Source organism: Tamandua tetradactyla, chromosome 6 (genome assembly GCF_023851605.1).
Source record: "Tamandua tetradactyla isolate mTamTet1 chromosome 6, mTamTet1.pri, whole genome shotgun sequence".
NCBI classification, from domain to species: domain Eukaryota; kingdom Metazoa; phylum Chordata; class Mammalia; order Pilosa; family Myrmecophagidae; genus Tamandua; species Tamandua tetradactyla.
Window position 1 is genome coordinate 92,264,179 of NC_135332.1, and position 22,153 is coordinate 92,286,331.

At 36.6% G+C, this 22,153-nt stretch overlaps 1 long non-coding RNA gene across 1 annotated transcript in view; it reads left to right on the forward strand.

The window, feature by feature from the left end:
* The window catches only part of LOC143688614 (uncharacterized), a 33,489-nt gene extending 12,932 nt beyond the window's left edge, over positions 1 to 20,557 (forward strand). Inside the window, exon 4 of the long non-coding RNA XR_013178170.1 lies at positions 19,984 to 20,557. This is a non-coding gene — a long non-coding RNA (uncharacterized LOC143688614). The remainder of the gene's footprint in view (positions 1 to 19,983) is intronic.
* The last annotated feature ends 1,596 nt before the right edge of the window (positions 20,558 to 22,153 follow it).

Consider the following 22,153-nt stretch of genomic DNA (forward strand, 5'->3'; position numbering starts at 1 on the left):
TGTGTAAGATTAGGCCTTTTTTACTTTGTAAAAACATAGTTGGAAAGCCAATTACTAAAACAACTTATTTGCCAAGTACAGAATTAGGAAAAAAGATTTGGTAAGACATTTTGAATGGTAAATCATACCTTTAAAGAGATAACACTCTGCATATCCTTGGAAAGGAGTGAAAACTATTGCACGTTCTGATGCAGAATGAATTGTTCCTTAAGATGGCACTTCTAGCTTTGTTCACTCTCTCCATCCTCCATCCCTGTTGCTCAAAGAATGCTCAATATCTCATCACTTAATAATGTTAAATGCTAGGTGACACATTGGCCTCTCTGATTTGTATTTCTCTAGCCATGAATATGGTGTGGAATGGTCAACTAGTTTGGCACATTTGGTTAAGTGATAGTGTCCATTTCTTTGGTTGAATAACAGCCTAGTTGTTACTGTGGAGGTATTTCATAGATGGAATCAGCATCTACAATAAGTTGTCCTTTAGTATACGAGATAACGCACCATTATGCGGGTGGGCTTCTTCCAATCAAGGGTGGGTCTTAACAGAAAGAAATGAGAATTCCAAAGATATGAAGAATTTCTGTCTCAAGACTTCAACATCAACTCTTGCTGGAACTTTCAGCATGCAGCCTGCCCTGTGGAGTTCAGATTTGCCAGAACCCACAGCCATGTGAGTCAATTCCTCATAATAAATGTGTGTGTGTTTCCTGTTGGATCTGTTTCTCTAGGGAACACTGACTGACATATTGGCCAGTATCTTCTTACAAAATTCGATTGGATATAGTAGTAATTTGATAAAGTTACAGATGTGTATTGAATGCTGAACGTCATTCTCATTCTTGAAGGTAACTTTGTATATCTTCAAATGAATTGTTATATCTATGCTTATTCATTCAAAACTACTTATTGAGTACTTACCATATACCAGGCAGTATTCTAAGTACTATGGGCAAGACTACAATTCTATTTGGGGCTTCAGATGTGAAGAAAACGAAAATGGTCATTCCTTCCATAGTGTTCTGCATCCAGGTTGTATAGTGCAAGTAAACATAAACACGAAAAAAATAATCCGAGATAAATATAATTGTGATATGGTAAATCCAGTCTGTAGACATAAAAGATGCTTGAGCTAGTGCTGAATAGTGAGATATGTCATTTTAAATTTGTAAAGAAAACACAATTCTTCAGTTCTCAGTTATTAGGGGAAAATATGTTCAAAGTACATACTTATACAAAAATACAGAGCATTTAAATATTGTATCAGTAATAGAATAAGAATTTTGAATTGAAATTCTCTTGTCATAACATACTTCCATCATAATCTTATTTGACTTTATTTCAGGTAATTAACATTATATATGCTTATAAAATCAGAAAATAGATTTTAAATTTCTAATACTTAATGGTGATATAAGGAAATAATGCTTTCTGCCATTTGAGATTAGACAAGGATTACACTATGACTACATCCATTCAAAATTCACAGAAGACCTTGGATATAACCATAAGGCAGGAAAAAATGAATAAGCTTCATGTGTAATAACAAAAAAAGAGAAGTGACCTTTTTTTCAGATAACAAATTCGTGCATGTAAAAATCCAAAGTGTTTTGCAAACAATATAGTAATTCACTGTGAATTAATTTACAGATTCAATGCAGCCTCATTTAAAACCCCCAAGTTTTAACTTACAGTTTGACTATAATATTAGTTTATAAATTCAGAGGCCAATCTTGTAAAGAACAAAACTGGAGAACTTAAAAAAAAGGAAAATAGCAAGATTTGGAAAAATAAGAAAACTCATCCATTGTTGGTGGGAATGTAAAATGGTGCAGCTACTATGGAAAACAGTTTGCAAGTTCCTCATATAATTTCATATAGAATTACCCAGAAATCTCACTTTTGGCTTTATACACAGAGCAACTTAAATCATGGAATCGAACAGATATTGCACACTGATGTTCATAACAACAGTATTCACAGTTGCCAAAACTTGGAAGCAATCCATGTGCCCACCAATGGATGAATGAATAAACAACATATAGTATATATATTCAATGGAATATTATTCAACTCTAAAAAGGAATGAGGCTCAGATGCATACTACAGAATGTATGAACTAGAAGATATCATTTTGAGTGAAATAAACCAGGCACAAAAGGACAAATATTGCTTGCTCTTCCTTATATGAAGTAAAATGCAAACTCATGGATTCAGAAACTAGAATACAGCTTACCAGGGGCTGAAGTAAGGATAGCGAATGAGAAGCTCATTCTTAATTGGTACAGAGCTTCTGCTTGGGATGATGCAAAAGTGTTGGTAATGGAGGGTGGTAATGGTAGCACAACATTGTAAAAGCAGTTAACATCATTGAATTTCATATGTGAGAGTGGTTAAAAGGGGAATTTTATATGGTATATATGTGAACCCTAATATAAACTATTATTAGGAGTATAGTTAATAGCCAAATTACAATAAAATTGTTTCATCAGTTATAACAAAGTTGCCACACAAATGCTTAATATTAATAATAGTAAAATCTGAGAGTATAAGGGGGAATATAGGAGTTTACTAAAAATTGAGGAAAAATGCATACAGCTATAGTAATTAACACCGTGTAGTACTGTAGTACTGGTTCACAGGTAGACAAATCATTAAATAGGATCACCTGGTAGTTGGTGAAGATATCACTAGAGTGGAGGGAGGAAAAGGTGCTATTTTCAACAAGTAATGCTGGTTTAATTGAATATATTTATAGGATAAATTTATCTGGACCCTACCTTACCCTACACACACAGACACATAAATCAATTTGAGATGTACTGCATACCTAAATGTGAAAGGTAAAGCAAACAAATAATTAATCAACTAATATGTAATTGATTAATCTTTTTCAAAGAAAACCTGAGTGAATATGAATAACTTTGTATTGGACAAACTTTTCTTGCAAATCAACAACTGTAAAGGGACCAAAACCAAGATTTATTGGACTATATTAAAATTAAGAAACTCTTATATGTGTGAAAAAGTAACCCATAGAATTGGATGAACGAGTATCTGACAAAGAAATTGTGTCCTGATCCCCAAAAAAGAGACCTAATAGGAAAATGGGCAAGCCTTAACAGACACTTCACAAAAGAGAATATACAAAGGTCAATAATAATCAATTTCATAATTATCAGAAAAATACAAATTGAAGCCACAGATGATGCCATTGTATACCCACCAGTTTATCTAAAACCCACACATGTGTAAGTTCAAGTACTTACAAGAACATAGTACCATTGGTTTTGGGAACATAAGTTGATAAACCAATACACCATGTTTTATATTGTAAGCTGCTGGAATGTAGTATACCAGAAACAGAATGGCTTTTAAAAGGGGGAATTTATTAAGTTCCAAGTTTACAGTTCTAAGGCCATGAAAATGTCCAAATTAAGGCAAGTCTATAAAAATGTCCAAATTAAGGGATCCAAAGAAAGATACCTTGGTTAAAGGAGGCTGATGATGTTTGGGGTTTCTCGCTCAGCTGGGCACATGGCAACATCTGCTAGCTTTCTCTTCTCATTTTATAAGGCTTCTTCAATAGCTTCCCCAGGGCTCTGTCTGTTCTGTTGGCTCTGTGGACTTTGTTGGTTCTAGTGGCTCTAAAGCTTTTTCCAAAATGGCTCCCTCCTAAAGGGATCCAGTAAGCAACCCACCTTGAATGGGTGGAAACACATCTCCATGGAATCCATCTAATCAAAGGTTACCACCCACAATTGGGTGGGTCACATCTCCATGAAAACAATAAAAGCAATCCCACCTAGCAATATTGAATGAGGGTTAAAGGCTGAGGCTTTTTTGGGGGTACATAATAGCTTCAAACTGGCACACACCACTTTGGGAAACTTTTGGAATGTTGTACTCAAGGTTGACATATACTCATTCCACTCTTAGGTTTATACCCAAGAGGAAACACACCCATGCATGTAGGAGAATGTTCATTGAAGCAGTATTGGTAATAGCCCTAAATGAAAAACTACCCACATGACCATCAATATGACAATGGATAAGTGAATTGTGGTATCTTCAGACAATAAATGAGTAGGCAGCAGCAAGAATGTATGACCTAAAATTATAAGAAATAATATAGATGAGTTTCACCAACTAAAATTTAAATGAAGGATGCCAAACACTAAAATACTACTAATGCTTTCATTTATGTAAATCTCAAATACAGACAGAGAATGGGGGGAATAGTTAGAAATGATGGCAGCAGAGATCTTCATCTGGAGTGTAAAGGAGTGATGAAGAGCTCCCATATAAGATACTGGTAAAATTCTGTTTTGTATTTTTTTTCCATTCTGGTTGCTAGAATACACAGTATGTTCGCTTTGTGAAATTCAGTGAGTTGTACTTATGATTTGTGTACTGTTTTCTGCATAGGAATACTTTCATCAACCAGCCAAATAAACAGCACAATGGATATATTAAATATTCAGCAATATTTTAATCCAAATATCTCCACGTAAATATCATGTATTTTAAGTTTTGTGGCTTAAGGACTGAGAAATATGGATCTCTGCACAATATTTGTGTTTTAAGATTTTATTTTTATAAAGCTCAACTGATATCTGGACTGTTTTCCAAATTATGATTCCTCCACTTACTTGTAAGTCTCTGCATAATTACCTATAAAATGCAAAGAACCATAATGTCTTTAGAGTGGTGTTTTAGTTTCTTTGGCTGCTTAAGCAAATGCTATGTAATGGGTTGTTTTAAACAAAGGGAATGTATTAAGTCACAGTTTTGGGGCTGGAGAAAAATCCATGTCAAGTTGTCATCAGGCAATGCTTTCTTCTTGGAGACAGGCATACAGGGGATGGCTGCTGGCAGTCCTTGGCCTTGGCATCCTCTGTCACATGGCAACGCACATGGTGGTCTCTCCTGTTCTCTCCCTTCCCTTTGGGTTCCTCACTTTCAGCTTCTTGTTTCCTATAGCTCCCTCCCTCTATCTGTCTGAATTTCTGTGTGGGTTGGAAACTTCATGTACCCAAGAAAAGCTATGTTATTTACTCCTGATTCAATCTTGTGATTGCGATCTTTTTGATTAAGTGATTTCCACAGAGATGTGGCCCACCCAATTGTAGGTGGGACCTTTTTATTAGATGGCTTCCATGGAGATGTGTCTCCATCCATTCAAGGTGGGGTCACTTACTGGAGCCCTTTAAAAGGGAGGCATTTTAGAAGAGGGCTCATAGTTTACACAGACACGAGACATTGGAAGATGTAGAAAGGAAATGCCCCCAGGGTAGCTGTTTGAAACAAGAGCAGATGTCAACCACATACCTTCCCAAATCAGCCTTTCTTGAGTTAAAGTATCTTTCTCTGGATTCCTTACTTTGGAAATTTTTATGGCCTTAGCACTATAAACTTGTTACTTAATAAATTTCCTTTAAAAAGCCAACCCATTTCTGGTATATTACTTTTTTTGGCAGCATTAACAAACTAACACAGTTTCATCCTGCTTATAAGGGATTCCAGTAATTTGGATTAAGATCTAAATCTTAACTGGGGTAGCCTCATCAAAATGTCCTACTTGTAATGGGTTCACACTCACAGAAATAAATTAAATTTAAAAGCATGTTTTCCTAGAAAAAGTACAGCTCTGAACCACCACATGTGGCTAAGAATTAAATAATGTAATACCTATAAAAAATTTGCTGTAGTGACTAGCACAATGTAAATTGTTGCTCAAAAATATTTATTGCTATGATTATAATTGTTACTATGATTATGATTTTGGTTTCATTATTTACTCTATGGGATTTTGATAACAAACTTCTCTTTGAATTAGTTCTGCCCATTTTCTGGGGCAGAATTTATATATTATTTATACATAAATTAGTAACACATGCATGACAGAAATTTCCTTGGCAAGTCTCATGGTCTCTAGACACTTTTGTGCTACTCATAGAACATTTAATTATGAACAAGTCACTCTGTCCTCATGGATTTTTGTTGCATTTTTAAAATAAAATTAGTGTGATTATACATTACATTTTTCAAGGCAGGAGATTGAATCAGACAGATCAGTTGTTTAGAAAACAAGGGATTCCTAAGAGTTATGGTATATGTTACTAAACCTGGAAGCACAGTGGGGAAAAAAAGCCTCTTGAAATAAATTTTTCACATTTTAGACAAAAAATAAACAATGCTGTCATATTGTTCGGTTTGAGTGATTTTTATTCTTTCTTCATGATAACAATATGATAAGGAACCAAAAACTATTTCAGATATACTGTCCTTTGAGATTGTTCTCAATTCTAATCTTCAAATTAGATTTTCAAAATGTGGTTTGAGCATCTTTTTCTATATTTCTAGATATTAAAATACATGTGAAAATAAAATTCATATTTTTAACATTAACCTTTAAGTGGTATTCTATATCACATTTACTTCAGGTACATTTTAACTTAATATTCTAAAGCATAATCATTAATATTTGAGCCATTTTATATTGGAAGTATATATTCATTGTCAATGTAAAAAAGTTTTATGCTTTTTTTTATGTTCACCTTGCAGAAACAGAATGGATCCCATCCAAAATTTTCTTTAAAATTTAGAGTCATGGCAACAACCCAAAAGGGTATGAAAAGATTACTTACAAAATGAAGTCTATGCAGGGAGTAAGGGAGACTTATCAAGTTATAAAATGGCCTAAAAGAGCAGAGTAAGGGGATGGGCTTGAGGTTTTGATTATGATTGGGGATAGGCCTGGAGTGAAGTTTTCCAAGTGATGGGGGGAATTCTGTGATTCAAATCTCCTTCCATTAGCAAGGAATAAGAAACCTTGGCTTTCTTGTGAGTTTTCCCATATGCTAGGAAGGAGAAAAGGGAGGTTGAGAGATAAAACATGTCAGCATTCAAGTATTCAGAAACAGAGTCATTTAATTACAATTCATGCCTAATGTTTCACTCATGTGTTTAATGTGTCATTTCTTCATTGTATTTGGATTTAAGTAAGACATTAGGATGATCTATAAGGCCTTTCTCCAGATAATGGTCAGGAAGGTGAAAATTCCACTTAAGCCTTGATCAAGAACCCAGCGTCATATTCTAAGAAGGTAGAGAAATACCTTTGTCACTAAGAACCATGTCTGGATATCAAAGGGCCATAGAGACATGTATTGTGGCTTTAGTATGTGCAGAGACAGATTGATTGATCTTTTTGGAATCTGTGAGGACAGAGATTCCCAGAGTTTTTTATCCTCAAGTGAGAAACCTTAGACTTATTGGTGCAATTACAAGACAGCCTTCATTGGTGAAGGCACAAGAATCTGTAAAAACATGTAAATGGGGCCATTCATTGACCAGGGAATCTAGTGAGGAGATGGATGCTTAAAGTTTGGCCAATGATACTGACTCTTGAATCCCATCCTTCATGAAGGATGTTCTGGTTAAGTGATAAAACAGCAACTCTCTATTGGTCTCCATTGCTTGTGGTGGTGGTAACACCTTCTGTAAAACATATGACCTTCCAGTGTTGCTCACTCAATTGATCTAAGGTTAATCCAGAGGCAGTCAAGGACCTGGGAGACAAGTGACCTTCTCTGCTAATTTGGCATCCAGCAAAGGATGGAGAACATGGAGGCCACTTTCTCCTGCAGTTGGGATATGCCAGAGGCCCCAGACATGGCTCCAGCCTTTAACAAGGGAGCCAGAGTAGCTTTGCCAAGAGAATAATAGGATTGGGGCTAACAATTGCCCCTCAAATGACATACAGCAGTAGTATGGATTTGAGGAGTGCAGTTTCTTGCATCAGAAACCAGTGAGCAACTTATGCTCATCATGGAGAGTCCAGAGACTCAAAGGAGCATGTGAAAGAGTTGGAGGGGGCAGTATTAATTGGAGTGCCTGTGGTATTACAATTTAGAATTTTAGACTCCATTGTTAGAGGTTGTCCCATCAAGGTGAAGTGATTTGCATGTAATAAGGTAAATGTGCTTATATAACATTTGTAAGTGAGGGATATGTCCCAAAAAGGACTTGTTTTGCCATTGTGGCTGTTGAGAAGGTGGATAGATGTTTTGTGACTATATATTTTTTGGAAGTAGAAACTGATGATGAATAGAAACGCACACCAAGATAGTGTGAAATGATTTATTATTTAAGCAACAAGATCTCTGGTGAGGGCAGGGCAGTCCTCCCAAGAAGGTACAAAGTGGGGAGCATTCCTGCATGCATGGTTTAAACTAGTCCTTTTACCCCCTACTCACCCAAGTAGTAAACACTCAGTGTTTCTTATTTCTTACTCAGTTGTAGTGTAAAAGGGGAAGAGTGCAGAGTAAGGCTTAAAGGTTGTCAGCAGACAAATATCAGAGTCAGACTCTATAACAGCTTGAAAGAACTGTAACTAAAATGATAGCAAAGAAAATAGTAAACAAATATCATCACAGTAAATACTGTGCACTGGTGCAGATAGAAGGTAAACAGTGTTTTCCAGCTTAATGTTAAATTCTGAGCTTGGAAGCGATTTTTTCTAAAATGAATAATTTTTACAAGTAACTATATAATGGTGTGGTACTTTGAGTTATCTACCCTAGCAAAAACATGTTCTTATCTTAATCCACATTACTGTAGGGATGAATCCATTTATAAGTAGGACCTTTTAAGATGTTATTATTTAGTTAAATGGTGGCCAATTGAAGCAGGGTGGGCCTTAATCCAATTACTAAACTCCTCCTAAAAAGAATTCAGAAGTTGCAGGAGCAATAAAGGAGAGGACATTGCCAAGGAACAGAAGGCAGAGATAGAAATAAAGGAACCACAGAGATTACAAGGAACCAGCCGCAGAATGTACAGGCTCTGGGGAAAAACAGGCCTTGCCAAAATCTTGATTTGGAACTTCTTTTAGCCTAGAAATGTAAGCCAGTTTTTTCTTGTTGTTAAGCAGCTCTGGCAAAAGACAAGTGATTTTTGATTGGGAGTGATACTGAACTGCTTCCAAATAGCATACTACTGCTTGAAAGAAATAATAATAATATATGCTGAGACTTATTCAGGAGAGTTGCCTACTCTTAGGATTGGTTTCCTTGGGACACTTTCTTTGCTTCTAAAATTTAGTTTCTTGGATACTCTTCAAAAATCTATGCATTGAAACTGTGGTCTGCAAAATCACTCATATGCTTCATCTTCCTATGACAATGTTCATTACTCTACCATTAAGTGTACCAGAGCTGAGCATGCCTGGAAAGAAATCACACTGTCTTTCATTTCTTCCTACCTTCCTGGCCAGAACCCCTTCAAAAAGTTAACTGTCCTCTCTTCTTCTAAAGCACTGTTTAATGTTACAGTGCCCCAATGCACTAGAATGTATCAGGAGCCCACATTCTCTTCTTTTTAATTATTTTTTTCCCTAGATTGGGATTTGTCAAACAATAGTCTTCAGGTCATATCCTGCCTGCCACTTGCATTTGTACGGCCCGCAAGATAAGAATGGTTGTTACATTTTTTTTTTGTCTTTAATGCAGAGGTTGTGGGTTTACAGGAGGTCATGCATAAAATACAGTATTCCCATTCACCACCCTAACAACAACGCGTTGCATTGGTGTGGAACATTTGTTACAATTGATGTAACCCATTTTAAAATTTGTTTTCGTAATCGTATTTATAATTTACAATTAATTTAAGTCTCACCGGTTGTGTTGTGAGGCTCTCTGGATTTTTTTTTTATTTATACTGTTACATATATGCAATCTAATAATTCCCTTTGTAATCACATTCTATCTATCTTTCAGAGCTGTTAATTTTGTCCACAGTGTTGGTTTACCAGCACCACTGTCCGTAACTAAAAAATTTCCATCATTACAAATAGGAGCCCTGAAAGTCTTAACTTCCCATTCCCTATCTCCAACAGGTTCTCTGCTAACCTATATTCTAGATTATGACTCTATGAGTTTGATTATTCTAGCTGTTTCAAATCAATGAGATCATACATGTGTCTGATATTTCACTCTGCATATCCTCAAGATTTATCCATGTTAGTGCATGCATTAGAACTTCATTCCTTGTCACAGCTGAATAATATTCCATTTTATGTATATACCATTTTTTATTTATCCATTCATTGATTGATGGATACTTGGGCTCCTCCCACCTCTTGGCAATTATGAGTAATGCTGCTATGAACATTAGTGTGAAAATATTTGTTCAATCCCTGATTTCCTTCTGTTGGGTATATACCTAACTGGGGGGATTTCAGGACCAGATGCTAGTTTATCTTTAGCTTTCTGAGGAACCACGAAACTATCTTTCACAGTAGTTACACCATCTTACATTGCCACCAGCAATGAATGAGTTTTCCTTTTTTCTGCAAATTCTCAAACATTTTTTTTCCATTTGTTTACTTGCACCCATGCTAATGGGTGTGAAGTTGTATTTTATTGTGATTTTGATTTTCAATTCCCTGAAGGCTAATGGTGTCAAGCAGCTTTTCATATAATTTCTGGCCATTTGTATACCTTCTTTGGAGAGATGTCTATTCAAGTCTTTGGCCAAATTTTAAATTTCCTCTTTAACCCACTGGTTGTTTAACAGTATGTTGTTTAATTTTTACATATGTGTGAATTTTCCACTCATCCCTCTCTTATTGATTTCTAGCTTCATTCTGTTGTGGTAGGATAATATACATTGCATGATTTCAGTATTTTTTCATGTATTAAGATATTTTTTGTGATCCAACATATGGTCGATATTAGGGAATAAACTATTTGCTCTCAAGAAGAATATGTGTTCTGTTTTTCTTGGGTTTAGTGTTTTAGTTCTATGTATTTCTGTTAGATCTAGCTGGTTTAAAGCATAATTCAATTCTTGTATTTCTATCTTTATCTTCCCACCAAATGTCTATCCATTGTTGAGAGTGGTGTATTAAAGTCTGCTACTAGTAATGTAGAACTGTCACTTTCTCCCTTTAAATCTGTGAATGCTTACTTCATATATTTTGGAGCTCTGCTGTTAGGTACATATATATATTTATAATTCTTGAATCTTCTTCTTGAATTATCCTTGATCAGTATGTAATGAATACTTTTGCCTCTTGTTTTTTGACTTAAAGTATGTTTCATCTGATATTAGTATACCACCTCAGCTCTCTTTTGGTTACTACTCACATGTTTTAGTGTTTAGCACCTTCCACTTAAGTAGGTTGCTTTGTACCTCTGACTTTAAGGTGAGACTCTTGCAGACTGCATATAGTTGGGTAACGCTTTTTATTCAATTCACCAATCTCTGTCCTTTGACTGGAGAGTTAAATCCATTTAAATTTAGTCACTACTTATAAAACTGGACATTTTCTGCCACTTTACTCTTTATCCATCATATACCTTTTTTTGTTCCACACTTACATTAAACCCTGTTTTTATATTTATTTGCTTTTTTGTGTTGTACCATATTGAGTCACATCTTATCTATACCTGCAAATATTTTCATCTATTTCCTTTGTTGTTATCATGGGGTTAACATTTAACATCCTAAATATATAACAATCGTATTTGGTTTGACAGCAACTTAACTTCAATAGGATGCTCCTGCTCTTTTCCTACAGTCCTCTCTCCCCCACCATTTCAGCACCTGTAGGAAGCAAAAGTGTAGTTACATATAAAAAAAAAAAAACTACAATAATATGACATTTATAAATAAGCAAATGTTTACCTATACAACAGGTTTTTATTTCATTGTGCTGCTTTGAGCCACTATCTAGTCACCTATCCTTTCAGGTTAAAGAACTCACTTATCTTGTAGTTCAGGTCTAATGGTGATGAACTCCCTCAGCTTTTGTTTATCTGAGAATGTCTTAATTGCCCTTCATTTTTGAAAGGAAGACTCCTCAGATATAAAATTCTTGGCTGGCTGCTGTTTTCTTTCAATATTATAAGTATTTCAACCCACTGTCCTCTTGCTGCCATGGCTTCTGATACATCCTAGGCTATTTTCACTTTCAATATTTCTTTTCTTTCTGCTTCTCAGCCTTATTCATTTGAAGTATCTTGTCTTCAAGTTCACTTATTCTTTCTTCTGCCAGATCCAACCTGCTCTTGAAACCCTCCTGGCCATTTTTCATTTCAGTAATGATGCTCTTCAACTCCATTAGTTCTCTTCGTTTCTTTTATTATAATTTCTATTTCTTTACTAAAATTGTCATATTGCTAATTCATTGTTCCTGATATCCTTTAGTTGGTTCTCTGTATTGTCTTTCCTCCCCTTGACTGTTTTTAAAATAATTTTTTAAAGGCTTTGTACATTATGTCCACTTTCTCATCTTTGGAGTTTTCTGGATGTTATTCTCTTCCTTTGGATGGGCCCATTTCTTATTTCTTTGTCTGCCTTGTACTCTGTTATTTCACTTTGTACATTTTAATATTTTGTAATGTTAACCCTGGGATTTATTCCCTGAGATGTTTGATTCTTAGTTTTGTAACTAGGTGATGATAAGAGAGAGATTTTCTTGAGCTTCAGCCCTCCTATTAGGAAGTTCTTCCCAAAGCAAATGCAGTATACAGGTTTTCTCTGTCTTTTTTGGACTTTCTTGTCCTGTGCGTTTGCCTTTTTTTTTTCCCTTGCATTCCTCTGTTTATAGCTGTTTGGGTGTCCCTCCGCTTTCTAGGAGACAGCCCTCCTTCTATCAGATGTTTGAAATTGGCAGTCTTTTGTCACAAACTCTCAACCTCTATGGTTTTTTACATTCCTTTCACTGTCTCAAGCTGATTTTTCCTGGAGAGCAAATTCTGGCTGAAAGTGCCCACCCGAAAGGACTTTCCTAAGTCAGTGTTTCCTGGTTATGTAGTCCACGGGTCCACAAAGGGGGCACAGAATGACTCTGCATTACCCTTGGGAAGGGATCAGGCAGGGTTCCCAGAGCTTCTCTCCAGCTGTCCAAAGCAGAACTTTCCTGGATTGCCCAGAAAATGCAACACTTCAGTTGACTGACCCCTGCAGCCCTGAAGAAGCAGAGTATTTACATTTCCATGGCTACACCCCTCTCTGGGATGTGTTGAAACAATCGCGGCCACCTCCTTTGCCTGGGGTGTTTTGAAACCACAGCTGTCCTCAGAGCCAGGCTGCTCATGATCTGAATTTGCTAATCAAATGCCATGATCAGTGTTCAGCCATGCCCACCCCTGTTCTCAGGGAAGGGCATTTATATACTCTTTTCTGTCACCAGTGATCTAATCAGGGGCTGAACTCCATGGAGGTTTGTTGTGAGAGTGGAGGAAGAGCACCAGTTTTCATAATAGTAATTTACTCTCTTTTATCATAATTTAACAGCCTTCTCTGGATGCTGTTCAGTGTTCTTTTGGCTTCCAGAATTTCATTATAGTTGTTTCAGAGAGTTCCTTCCTATCAGTTGTTTTGTGTAAGGACTGTGCCCTGAAGCTCTTTATTTTGCCATCTACTTACCTGGTTATTACATTTTCAAATGGTTAAAAAAATTCAGCAAAGAACAATATTTCATCACACGTGGCAACAAAATAACAAAATTTCAGCACAACAAACAATGTTTCATTGAAACACAGCCACCCTCATTTGTTTAATAGGTTCCCCATGTCTGCTTTAGCCTTAGGAAGGCAGAGGTTGAGCAGTTACAACAGAGAAGATATGAGGTGCTCCCTTAACTTTCTCCTGCTGTTTGGCATACTACAAATGACAGTTTCAAGTACAATGTGTATGGCATTACCACAATTAATTTTTTTACCATTGAAAATTTTTTATTTAAATTTGAAATTAAATGTAAATGTTTCAATTCCGAAAACAGGAAAAACAGGAATATGAATCCACATACCATGAATCTGGGAATATAATTTATATAAATAATTTCATTTTATCTTTTTAAAAACCATAAATCAGAAATGGGTTGATTTTAATAAATAAATTAAAGCTATCTGAATTAATGAGCTGCAAAGTTATAATCATTTCTGTTTATGCAAATATCATCATCAAAATACATTTTTTAAAAAATGTCAGATCATGTTTCTAGATGCCTGGCCCCACTTAAATAGTTGCTAATACTATCTTAAAAATTGTAATTGTAAAGTGAATTTGTTCACTTCACCTAAGTTTTTCTAATGTATTGGCAGACAGTTAATAATTTTTCACTAAAATTCATTTTTCTATTTCTGTAAGCTTCTTAGTTATGACCTCTCTTTTATTCCTGATTTAATAATTCGAGTCCTCTTATTTCTCTTGGTAATTCTTTCTATTGTTTTTTTAATTTTTTAGATCTTTACAAGATAATATAGGTGTTACAGTTATGAACTTCTTTCTGTGCTATATGCCATTAGTTTTGATAGATTGTGTTTTCATTTTAATACATCTTTTTAAATGAAGATCTTTTCCTTGACTTGTTGGCTATTAAGGACGGTGTTAATTTGCACATATTTGTAAAGTTTTGAAATTTATTTCTATTTTTTCCTAATTTAATTCTATTGTGGTCTGAAAACATACTTTGTATGATTTCAATCATTTTAAATATATTGATGTGTGTGGGCTATCGTGGAGAATATCCAATGTGCACGTGAAAAGAACATGTTTTCTTTTCTTTTGGATGTCATGTTCTACAGATATCTGTCATAATTAGTTAATATATATTTCCTTGTTAGTTCTACCTAATTGTTGTATCCATTATTGAAAGTGGGGTATTGAAGTTTGTGTGTATGTGCATGTGTTTGTGTGTATGTGTGTGTTTTTACAGCCAAAAATTTGATAAGCTTTATACCAGAGAGCTTCAGGAATTCTAAGCTTGATGCCGCAGAGTCCCATGAGTTCTCAGAGATGGAGACAACTCAACCAGGAGCTGGTGCTGGGAAGGCTCTCATCCTGTCCCAGGAAAGAATTTAAGGACTAGTCAGTGTGTACAGCCAAAATTTTAATGGTAGTGAAAATACATGCTTGAAGGGGGTAAGCATGGGCATTCTCCAAAGGAGGAAAAGCCCTCTGAGGTTGGGATTGTTGCATTATGAGGACTTGGAGGGGCCATTCCCCTTCTAGTTATGCTAATAAGGGTTTGAAGAGTTGCACTTTGTATTGGTTCTTTTTGGGCACCGACCTAAGTGAGGGCTAGGTGTGGGAGGGCTAAGTGTGCATGCACTAAAGGGAACTTTTTGTTATGGGTCTTAGGGTCCCTTCCACCTCCCTTCTTCCCTATGTAACCTGCCTCATTCCTCTCGCAGAGAATGCCATCCCTTAATCTTAAAGATGCTGAAGAAAGGAGGTCAGTCTTTTGAAACTGCTTCCTGCTGACAGAAGGGGCATTTTCCCTGCCCATATGTGGAGTGGAATTCTCTGGCTGTCATACTAATGATTTTTCAGGGAGAGTGTGGTGGTTTTTGCATCTTGTTTGTTCTGGTGTGACCCCTTGGTTGTCTGTCAATGTGTTATAAGGGAATCTGATTTGTACCATGACTCGTGCTGCTACTATTGAGGCACAGTATTCTAAGAGAGAGAGAGAGATGAAAACACACAAATCTGAGGAGAACTAGGATTGTTAGCCCCATTGAAAAGAAAAGGATGGAGCAAAGAATGGCACCTATCCTGGGTAGCAGAAACACAAATAAATCAAATGGGAGATCTTGGGACTTGGTGGACAATCTAGTGGCCTGGTCTTTAAGGGAGTTAATATCCTGTGTTATCTGTGAGATCTGATTAACATAGACATAACCATCCCCTCCCAGGAATGCACATGTTCATCTATGGGTGGCTGTAAGGGTAGCCCATAGAGGATGACACTGGCTAATGAATTTACTTGGGATCAGAGAAAGGTTAAGGTGGAGGTTATTCATTCCATGCTAATGGATAGTTCAAGGGAGGGATTATGGTGGGCTTACTCTGCACAGGCTATTCCTGCAGCTCTAGTAGCTACAGCTCCCCCAATCCCAATGCATCTAGAAATGGGACCAGAAACAGGACCATTCTAGTCCAGTTTGGGATGACAGGTTGAGAAGCTGGGAGTATGTGTGGCCCAAGTATAAGCTAAAAGTTCTTCTTTGGTGGGCATAAAACCTACCTATACCTCCCCCATGGTGGTCAGGGACATGTACTTTAGTATATGTGGCACTGGTACCCAAGCTAAAGGACAACATGTCTTAAGTTGCCTGCTGGTCCAGAATATGAACTGCTGGTTGCTGATGTGGGCAGTCATAGTTTGATTCATTCATGGAGGATATATGCTTCACTGTATGCTGAAAGACAGAGCACTATCGAGTCCCTTTGTGGTTGCTGAGTGGATGCCGGACAACCCCACGAGCTTCAGAGATGTGGAGACCTCCATCAGGGGCTGGCACCATGAGGGTTCTTAACTCAGTCACAGAAAGGAATTCAAGGACCAGTGAATGTGTATAGCCAGACAACCCAAGGGCTAGTCAATGTGTACAGCCAAAGTTTAATGTGTAGTGAAAGTACATGCTCGAAGGGGATAAATGAGGGTATTCTCCAAAGGAAAGAAGCCAATATTGAAGTCTTTAACTTTATTCTAGAATTGTTTATTTCTCCCTTCAATTCCATCAGTATTTGCTTCGTGTATTTTGGGCTCTTATAGGGTTCATAAATATTTATAATTATTATATCTTCTCGACATTTAGGCATTATAAAATATGTATCTTTGTCTTTAATAAACATTTTGATCAAAATATGTTTTGTCTGCTGTTGGTGTAAGCACTACATCTCTCTTCTGGTTACTGCTGCATGATCCATCTTTTCACTTCCAAACTTTTCTATGTTTGTATCTACAGTGTGTTTCTGGGAGAGAGCATATAGATAGGCCATGTTTGCTCTTTAATCCATTCTGTCAATCTCTACTTTTGGATTGGAGTGTTTAATCCATTTATATTTAGTGCAATTCATAATAAGTTAAAAGTTTTATCTTCCACTTTAGGCTATGCATTGTATTTGTTGTGTTTCTTTTCTTCAATTCTTTATTACTGTCCTTTTTCATGTTAAATAGCTCCTAGCTTTCCATTTCAATTCCCTTGTTATTTTTTTTACTTAATGTCTTTGCTTATTTTCTTAGTCTCTGTCTTAGAGATTACAATTAATATCTTAGCTCAAAGCAGTCTAGTTCATATTGATAGCAACATAATTTCAATGATATACAAGACTTTATTCCATTATACCTCTGTTTTCTATCCCTTTATTACTATTGTCATCAAACAAATTACACCTTTATACAATATAAAACAACAGATTTGTTATTATGGATAATGCATGTCCCTTTTAAATCAGTTAAGACATGTTAAAAACAAAAATGCATTTATGCTGTCTTATGGTAACCTATATAATTAATTTTATCAGTGCCCTTTATCGCTTCATGTGGAGAATTTTACTGACTTATGTCATGTTCTAGTTTGCTAGCTGCTGGAATGCAATATACCAGAAACAGAATGGCTTTTAAAAGGGGTATTTAATAAGTTGCTAGTTTATACTTCTAAGGCCAAGAAAATGTTCCAATTAAAACAAGTCTATAGAAATGTCCAATCTAAGGCATCCATGGAAAAATACCTTAGTTCAAGAAGGCTGATGATGTTCAGGGTTTCTCTCTCAAGTGGAAGGGCACATGGCAAACATAGTCAAGAGTTTCTTTCTCATCTGGAAAGGCATATAGTAAATATGGCATCATCTGCTAGCTTCTTCTCCCGGCTTTCTGTTTCATGAAGCTCCCCGGGAAGCATTTTCCTTCTTCATCTCCAAAGGTTGCTGGCTGGTGGACTCTGCTTCTCGTGGCTATGTCATTCTGCTCTGCTCTCTCTGAATCTCTTTCATTCTCCAAAATGGTCCCTTTTTTTATAGGACTCCAGAAACTAATCAAGACCCACCCAAATGGGTGGAGACACATTTTCCCCAAACCAGCTTAACAACCACTCTTGACTGGGTTACATCTCCAGGGAGATGATCTAATTACAGATTCAAACACGCAGCATTGAATAGGGATTATTCTGCCTTTATGAAATGGGATTTTGATTAAAATATGGCTTTTCTAGGAGACATACATCCTTTCAAACCTGCACATGTCACTTCACTTCAGTTTGAAGGAATTGCTTTAGTATTTCTTGTAGTGTAAACCCTGCAAGTAATGATTTATCTTAATTTTTGTTTATCTGAGAATGTCATAATTTCTTCTTCATTTTTGAAGAATTCTTTTTCTGGCTATATAATTCTTGATGTCTCATTTCTTTTAACAATCACTTTTAAAATCACTTCTGACAAATGTAGTTTTATCCATGGCAGTTTCACTCTATGGTTTTAATTGAAAAAACTCATTCATTAGCTACATGCCCTTTTCAGCTGTAATTATTCATGCAAACACAGAAAATGACTTGTGACAATTTTCCCATTTCTTTCAAAGATGGCATATAACTAATACCTGGTAAGATGCATAAGGGAAAAAATATTCACTCCTAAAAATTGATGTCTTGGGATATTGGCATTTAATTCTCTTCCAAGAAATCATTAGGAAAGGCTAATGAGCTATATATCAGAAATATGAATATTTGCTCCATGAACATACCATGTCTGACTTGTTTATCAATCTATCTTTAGTCTTAGACTAGATTCTGGTTTTTTTTTCAATGCTTTTTTTTTCATAGTTTTAAAAACATTTTTCTTGTTAAATACAACATGTATACTGTGGTCAACATCACCTATGGCAGTTATTCTTTGTCCCACAAAGAATCTCTCTCACAGTGAGTATAAGAAGCAGGGCTTGTCTTGGGCTCCACTGTAATCCCAGAGCCAGAGGTAAATGGGCCTGCAGTGAGCGAAGACTTGCTGAATAAAAGCCTGAATACGGTTTCAGCCTTGGAACATTCCTTAGCAGCTCAGGGGTGTTTTAAAAACCTTTACAATCCAGTCCTTTAGGTTTTGGCTATGCAATGGCTGATCAATTGGTAGCAGTTGTCACATTTCCTACTCCTTATGAAGAAGCTGTTTGTAGATCTTAGCCGCCATCATCAAAATGCCAGGGCAGTGGGAAGGCACAGGATGGTCTCTGCTAGTACATTCAGTAAGTACTTTTTGAATGAATAAAAGCTTATTTCTGTTTTTGGCTTTATTGATTCCATATGGACAAATGTCTTAGTTTGCTAGTGCTGCTATGAAAAATACTCTGCAATGGGTTTGCTTAAACAATGGAAATTTATTGTCCCATAGCTTTGCAGACTAGAGGTCTAAAATCAGAATCTGAACAACCTATGCTTTCTCCCAGTGTCTGTAGCATTCTGGTGCTGACTTGCCACAATCCTTGGGGTTTCTTGGCTTACAAATCTGCCTCTATCATATGACTATTTGCTTCGTTGCCTGGGTTGTGGTAACTTTTGACTTCTGACCTCTATTGAGTGATTGCCTCTGAATTTCTTCTGCTGATGTAGACTCCAGTCACGTGGATTAAGACCCACCCTTGTTCAATTTGACATCATCTAAATAAAATATTTGAAGATACTATTCACAAATGAATTCACACCATATTAATAATAGCAATGTCAAAGGTTCTATTTACAAATGGGCTCACACCTACCAGGATATAGATTAAGATTTGAACATGTCTTTATGGGGTACATGATTCAAACCCAATAATGAGAAATAGTTATTATAATTAAGTATGGTGTTCTTTTAATATTTTTTTCAGGAAAATTTGGGGGGGAGGGGTGCTGTACTTAAACCTCCGGAATAGAAGTGTGAAATAGAACCATAAAAATTATCCATGGCAGACACTTCTGTTTGTATAATCAATACCCGTTCTTCTTTCCTTACTTATTAGCAGAAAATAGATTTTCTTTGGGACAGCACTTTTCAGCTAGAGTTTGCCATGTTAATATTTCAGGCGATAATCTGTTAGTACAAAACTTCCAAGAAAGCAATTGTTTGATACAAAGGAACAGGCCCATCTGGCACACATTTTTGTAACTTGTTTCTTGTCCTTTCCCTTTCAAACATTTTTCTTTGTTTCTAATAAAGATGCAGCTAAGACAATAAGAAACGCCACGGAAAAGAGCCACCGATGAGGGGAATTGATGAAGGACTGAGTTCCGATGTCATTTATGGAGCTGCCAAATTGTCACGTCAGACTGAGTTGCCTACATTCAGAACTCTTCTCATGTGAGAGATAGAAGTCTCCTCTATGCGACGACCCTCAGTCTCCTATGCTCAGTAAGCAGAACACTAATTGTAATATTATTTACCCCAGGCATTGCTAGTCTGTTATCCATGATCCTGTGGAGGGTCATTGTTTGGGGTTAAGATGTCTTCAAACACTTCGAACTAGCATATTTCTCCAAGGAGACTGAAACACAGAATGGTAAAAAATAATGTGTCTCATTTCACACAGCTGATCGCAAAGGCACAGGATGAAAAAAGCATGTTTCCTCATCCCCTCATCTGCTATCCATTTCAATCAATTTTATTGTTTCCAGGGAAGAGTTGTTACATTCTAATTCATAACAGTAGCTTATGGATATAAAAAATACTGGGTATTTCTTCATTATGTGCTACCTTTAATTTCATATATACCAATGGGGATAGATTTTTAATGGGAATAGATTTTTAACTTATTTTTTCAAAAGAAATACTGATGAAGTATCATAAACACAATTATAAGTTAAAGAGAATTAGAAAATAACTGGAGATTGGACTTTAATAAGCGATATTAATATGCCCCCACATTAAACACAGTTAGTTTGGGGGGAAAGAAAACAGTTGCATTTGGAAACATGTGAGGCAATGCGTAGTGGTGATCACATGTTAATGCTTTGCTGTAAGCTCATTTCGACTATTCTGGCGCACTCCTCCAGACCCACCTTGGCCAGACCTCCTGTCCTTCTAGGCGTATAGGAAGATTCTAACCTCTCTCCTTTGCTGTTAAGAAGGATCATAGGATTAGTTCCGATGGAAATGGCCTGAGTTATTTCTGGGTTGAAGCATTTAGTGGCTGGTGGGACACCTCACAGTGTAGTTCTGTACTCAGCTCATCATCATAAGACTTTAGGAAATATGTGTTTAGAACTCAGGGGGTTCCTTGGGATACCTCTTAGTACTTTCCATGCCTGAGAGTGAATGTGAATATAAAACTACAGCAAGTAAAAACAAGGCAGCATTATTGCAGACTCAGAATATTCACGAATAAAAGGTTGGGTCGCTTCATCATGTGTGGAACCAGTAGAAGATCTGGGTGAGAGCAAGGGGCATGTTCAATGAGGAGGAGGGAAGCCATGCATATCACGTACAGCTTCTTGACCAGTTTCAGAAATGACATTCTTGCAGTGCTGTATCTTTTCTTTTGTTGTTATAATGATATACTTTTCTGTATATTGAAACCACTTCTTTTTCCTCCCCCCTTCTTTGTATTTTTATTTCATTTCCAAGTTGTTCAAATTTAACTTTACAATTTTGTCCTTAAGTAATAGAATATGCATTTGGACTGTGCCTAATTTTGAGGCATGTTTAACATAACCAGATAGATAATACGACTCCTAGGCTTCTGTGTCCCCTCATTTTGGGAAAAGAGTGAGAACTTCCTCCCTTGTGAAAAGGATAGCTGTGTTTTCTTAGGTGAAAAGAAAGTTTTTGTCTTTGTTTCTTTGTTTTGTTAAACAGGTTGCACATGGAATAGATTGGACTGTGCCAGTCATTAGTTTATGGCATCTTGGCTCCAAATCTGCTCATCACCTGCTTTCTGAAAATTGAACTGGCATCCTTGAACATTTCTCCTTGTAGAAAGCATGATATCAAGCCCTGTAAATTGAGGGTGCCACAGGACACTGCAGGAGAAGGGGTCTTCTCTTCTTAGTTATTTTGTGCCTCTGTTTTGTTATTTCTGGATGTTGTTGCAGCACTTGGAAAGATCTGTGTGTGGCGCATGCCAAGCTGAGTGCTCAGTCCCTGCTGTACTCCCTGAGCCCACCCTCCCTGGGAGAACTGCAGATCTGGCCCTGGCCAGTTGCCTAGTACACCGTGGCTGCTCCTAGCACAGACACCATACCCCCAGGTCTTGCATCTCCCTGAACACAAGTATACTTCCCTCATCTAACTCTCTTTTTGTGTCCGTCTGCCAACCTCAGTCCATCTGCATTCCAGAGTTTTGATTTTCTTACGTTGGTCTTCCTTATGTAAACATTGAGCCCCCTTGCAC